We start from the raw sequence: 6,000 nt of genomic DNA, 5'->3' as shown, positions 1-6,000 counted from the left end.
GCCACGTTCTGTAAGGCCATGAGGGCTGGGAAACATTGTTGTGACCATCTTTGGAAAATACAGTCTGTCACCTTCTTCCAAACAACCGCGAGGAAGGTATGATTATTATTCCCATGTTACAGAAGAGGAAAATGAGATTCAGAGATGTCAAGTAATTTGCCCCAAGTCACACAGCTACGTAGGCGAGCAGAGGTTTGAACATACGCAATCTGACTTGAAAACTTGGGGTTTTCAAACATTTTATTTTTCTTTTTAGGTGCAAAACATTTCTTTCTAATAAAAATCTTCTAGGGAAGATCTGTGAAAGACAGGGCGGAAGAAATAGAATGAGTGAGGGCTCTGCTGTGGCCTCCATGCTCTCAGGAACTCAAAGGCCCAAGAAACGGTTTCCAAGCCCCCAGGTAAGCTGCTCCCCAAGTCCCGTCCAGGCAGGAAGGAAACCCCACTCCATCGTCCGGCCAGCCGGCCTGCCTGTTCTCTAGCCCGGGTCCCATCCTCTTCTTCTATAGGCTTCCGGAATAGCTGATCCCCTTCGAGTTCATCCTGGCAACCCAGGCCACTTCTCCTTGCCCCCTGTTCGCGTCCCATCTCCCAGGTCCAGCTGGAGGAGATGCTCACAACAAATAGCAACGGGCTGGGGAGAGGGCGTCGGAGCAAGCGTGGTCCAGGTGGAGGGACCAGCACGCACAGAGGCCCGGGGCAGCGGGTGGCGGGACACAGAGCATGCACAGGAAGCCGCAGGAGCGGAGGCTGGGGGAAGGGCAGGCTCAGGCCTGCAGGGGTCAGGTCTCGGGCAGGGGGGCCTTTAGTTTGTGGACAATGGGGAGCAGAACCAGGAAGGGTTTTGATCAGCGGAGATCCGTGATCACATTTAGTCTTTAGGAAGGGCACTCTGGCCCTGGTATGGACCATGGATTTGGGGGGCTAGGGAGGGGGCGTGCGGTGCCGGATGGGATGGGGTTGGCTCATCCTGTGACTAGAAAGGAGGGCAGCGCCATCAGCCCTCAGTGCTCAGTAGAGGTGGGCAAACAGCACCTGGGACTCCAGCCGGAGGCCGGAGTGGATGGTCAGTTCTGGATGGAGCCACTGTCCCTGTCTCTAGGAAACTCCCAGCAGGACAGCTCCGAGGGTCAGGGGAGCAGGAGAGGCGAGGAAGAGTGGGTGACCCATCGGAGCCCCTCCCCCAGGCTGCCAGCTCAGCGGCTCTGACGTCAGCTCCAGGCCGCTCCCCGGGGCCTGTCTGCCTGACGTCACTTCCAGGATGCCTTTGGTGTGCCTGACGTGGTGGCTTTGACGTGAACACGTTTTAACTATAAAAAGAGGGGTTTAAAAATAGTCACCTTGTCACGAGGTGTAGGGAAGAGAGACCCCCCCTCCCGCCCACGGGAGTGAGGTGGAAAGTCACCAGCACCTTGCAGAGCTGCGCCTGTCAGCGCCACCCCCTCCTCGCCACCCTGAGCCAGTTCCCAGCAACTTCGTGGAGATTTACTGATGCCCGGGGCTCCGGAGTCTTCCTGCGGCTTTAGGCAAAACATCTGGGTGGTCGGTGCTGTCTGCCAGCTTCGTCCCCGCTCCTCCAGGGCTCAGAGAGTCTGAGAGAGAAGGCCTGAAGCCATAGGGGGCCGGCTGGTGGTCCCGGGGCACCTGCAGGGGTATCGCTCACAGCCCAGCTCTGGATGGAGGTGCACCTAAAAGTTCAAGTCCTCTCCCCCTCCCTCCCCCGCTGGGTGATCTTGAAGGAGTGATTTGACCTCTCTGGGCCTCGATTTCCACATCTGTAAAGTGGGTTCCATCACACAGGGAGACCAGAGAGGCCTTGGGCTGGGGGCAGCATCCAGCAGGCCGGAGCTGGGACCCCCATGTCCATCACACAGGTGGAGCGAGTGCCCCGTGGGGACAGCCCCAGCACCTCCGAGGTGCCTGATTAATGTTGCATTTAGTGCAATAAACAATACAATTACTCAGCTCCTGCAAACTCCTCTGTGAGTCGGGTGGGCAGGCGGGGCGAGCCTTCTGAGTCAGCCCTGCCATTAATTACAGGCACTTAAGCACAGTTCTGGAAGCCTGTGTCACACCTTCTCGGCGGCCGAGGGGTGGGTGTGGGGGTGGAGGGAGATGGCGGCTCGTGGTCCTTCATGATGGCATCCAGCAAGGTAGGCACAGCCAGAGATGGCTTAAGGAAGACACTCTCCCTTTCCCCCTCATTGTCACTGCCTGTTACCTTTGTCACATTAAATCTGTGTGACAAAATAATGACATAAGCTTGGCAGCATCTGGTGCTAAGCATTTATTGCTGCCACATCTACAGTGCTTGGTCAGGTGGCTCTGCTAATCTTGGCTGGGTTGGTGCTCACGTCTGGGGCTCAGCTCGCTGATCTAGGCTGGCCTTGGCCACTCGAGTCTGTTCCACGGGCCTCTTGTCCTCCAGCAGGCTGGCCCAGGCTTGTCGTCATGGCACCTGGGCAGGGGTCCCACAGACAGCAGAGCCTGCAAACCCTCCTTCAAACCTTGGCTAAGGACATTTCTACCACATTCCATTGGCTAACACAAGTCGTATGGCCAAACTCTGATTCAAGGGAGAGGAAACAGACTCCGCCCTTTGATGGAGGAACTGCAAAGCCACGTGTAAGGAGGCGTAGACAGAGGAAGGGGCGGGGAAGAGGAATTGAAGGCTTGGTCCTTCGGTCTAACTCCACAGGCCCCACAGTACAGTCACTGACACATGAGGGACACGGTGGCAGACAGCTCAGGGCTCACCTCTGTGGAGGAAAGAGTCGCCTTGATCCAGCCCATGAGCAGAAATCCCAGGGAAGAACTCTGATTGGCCCAGTGTGGGTCACATGCCCATCTTTAGACCAATCGCTGCAGTGGGAGGGTGGGGCATTATGATTGGCAGCCCCCATCACAAGCGCTCGTTGAGGAAAGGAGGAACAGATGCCCGGAAGGGAAGGGAGGCTGGATAAAACCAAAATACTCTGCCCTGCTCGGCCCTGTCCCGGACCGCTTGCCCCGTTTGACAGAGGGAGACCCTCAAGTCTAAGCGGGGTCGGGAGACTCACTGGGGTCACCCAGCAGGAGAATAAACCTAGCTCCCGACACTGCACTCTGCCGTGTCTCCTGGAGGGAAGAGGCTGTGGTGCCCGGGCAGCCCCGCTCAGCACCTCGCCAGCCTGGCCTAATGCCCCTGCATCTTGGGCCCTGCCTGTGTGTCCCTGGCATGCTCGCAGGATGAGCCGTGGCGCTCCATTGCTCACTCTTGGACCGGTTGCCATAACCCACTGCCGCCGGCCCATCCCGCTGAGTCTTGGAGTTGTCAAACATCTCGAAAGCAATCCTCCACATATTTCAGGTCCGGCCAAGGCAGCCTGGCTTTGTCCAGCACCATTTGCTGTATATTCCAAGAGAAATTAGATCCATATGGACCAAATTCCTCCACAGTCGTCTCACCCGGGCCAGGGTTTGGCACAAAAGCGCTGAGGGCTGTGGAAAGGCATCTCGTCCCTCCCTGGGGACCAGAGCACAGCCGCCAATGCCAAGGGGATGACAAGCCTCCAGCTAAAGTGCGGCCGGGGCCTTCAAAGTCTAAACCCTTAGGGTCAAAGGAGGACAAAGGCCGGGGAGGAGAGAAACTGGCCCTCTCGGGGCTCTGGGCAGGGGGGAGGCTGGGGCACAGCCTCCCCCACCTGCTGCCTGGAAGCAGCAGGCCTTGGTCCAGAGCTCAGTAGTCGGTTGTTAGGCCAGCCTGGCACCCCATCTCCCCTCTGCTCTTCTTTAACTGGGTGGCCATGGGCAAGCCTCAGTTTCCTCACCTGAAAAATGGGGATAAAAATGGTGTCACTCCCATGGGATAGTGGCTTAAGGATAATGATGAGGTGAGGAATATAAAAGTAAATGTTAGTTGGGAGTATTATTTATGCTGTTACCACCACTATCACCACCATCATCATCGCCACCATCATCCTCATCATTACTGTCATCACCGCCACCACCATCACCATCGTGGTCACCACCATCATCATCGCCACCATCAGCACCATCATCATCCGCACCACCAGCACCGCTGCCCCCGTCGGCATCATTGCAATCATCACTATCACCATCATCGTCATCGTCATCACCATCACCATTAGGTAAAGTCTGGTTGTTAGGCCAGCACTGGTGTCTTCATCCCCAAAGCCAACATCTTCCTCTGGGTCACTGTCATCTTTAGCCCAGAGCACGGGTACCATCTCTTGACTACTTACCTGTCTCTAGACTCACTCCCTGCAAAACCCCTGCCCCTGCTCAAGCCCTCTCATGACCCCCGTTGCCCATGGGACAAATTCCTTTCCAATGGCACTGGGGCCCTTCCACCTCGGGCCTCTTCCCACTTTGTCACCCACACGCTGCAGTGCCAGTCACGGCAGACAGTTCCTCTCTCTCCAGATACGCCACGCTCCCCCTGCCTCCAGGACTGTTCCCCGCTGTTCCCTCCAGTCCGAGAGCTCCTCCCTGTTCCCCGTCAAACTCCCAGTGACCCTTCTGGGCTCAGCTCAAATGGCTCCTTCTTGACAGAGCTGTCACTGAATTCCAGCTGGACGGCGTTGGCTGCAGAAGGCTCTGGGCCCCTCTGTTCACAGGGGGATGAGTAAGAGCTGGAGAGAAGTGTTAAAGACACATGAGCCCCAACAGGAGTCTTTCCCTGATGTCATGAGAGGAGTTGGAAGGACATAGCCGTCTCCCTAGGGGGTCCAAGATTATTTGCCCCTGTCCGCCGAAGGGCTTGCACCCACCTCTCCAGACACATTGGCGGAATGACGTGCTGGCAGGGGGCGCGATGCTTCATGCAGGCGTCTATGTCCCCCACCATCCTCTCCGGGCAGAGCCAGCCCTCCCCTCGGAGAGGCTTCCCTCTTTTTAGGGCCGGAGTTCCCTCACTCGTCCTTCTCTGAAGCAGACATTCCTGGTGCAAATCCTGACCCCACCCTTTCCTGTCGGTTTGAAGGACTTCATTTCCTCGACTGTACAATGGTTGGTTGTCCTAAAGGACCTCAGAGAACCCTTCTGTCCTCAGCAGAGAGATGGCAGCCTGTGACTCTGGCAGACCTGTGTGCCCTCTGGCAGCCCCGCCCATCCTTAACGTGAGAACAGGAGCCAGGCTGCAAGTTTGCTGGAAGCTTCTACGCTGCTCGCTGTGAGCACACTCGGAGCCTTGGTGCAGGGGGTGCCCCCGGCCCTGCCCCCGGCTCTCGTGGAGCCTGGATGGCCTCCCTGAGCACGGAGCCGGGCACAGGGACCCCGCAGACTCGCTGGGCATGGCTCATGGCTCCCATCCATTCCACTCCCCTCCCAGGGTCCAGCTGCCTCGGGCAGGAGGGCGGTTGGAGTGGGACCCCGGGGAGGCTAGAGGCCCGGAGTGGCCACACCCGACGCCCTTCAGCTCCCCGGACAGTCCTTTGAAGCTGCAGCCTGTGTGACAGAGCATTTGGCTGAAACCTTAAAAAGAAGGATTTCAGAGAAAATACAAATGACACAGGAAAATGAGCTGCAGATGCTGCCTGAGTCCCGAAAAGAGAGTGCCTCCCTGGTCCTCTCCTGGGCCCGACGTCAGCACCCCTCCGCCCCCACCAGCTGACCCACTGCACCCCGCAGGTGGGTGTTCCAGAAGAGCCGGCCACGTGGGGAGGACCCAGCCTCCTTCCTGAGTGGAGGAAGGAGGGAGCTGCCCGTCACCTGCCTGCAGACTGGTGACGGCCTCAAACCGCCTCAGCTGCGCACCTCCTGGAGGGCAGGCACTGCTCTGGGGACATTATGAGGATTTGATCTGATCCCTCTGCCCCAGGAGGGAGGCAGAGACTCCGACACCACAGCACCTTAGGGAACTGCTCTAAGTGGAGCTTGCCCGCCTTGCTACCTCGTCTCCTACCACCCTTTCCTCTGTCCTTCCGGTCTAGCCACACTGGTCTCCTTGCTGTTCTTCACACACATCAAGACCTTCCTGCCTCAGGGCCTTTGCACTGC

The sequence above is a fragment of the Equus przewalskii genome, chromosome 7 (genome assembly GCF_037783145.1).
Source record: "Equus przewalskii isolate Varuska chromosome 7, EquPr2, whole genome shotgun sequence".
NCBI lineage: Eukaryota > Metazoa > Chordata > Mammalia > Perissodactyla > Equidae > Equus > Equus przewalskii.
This window is presented reverse-complemented; position numbering follows the sequence as displayed.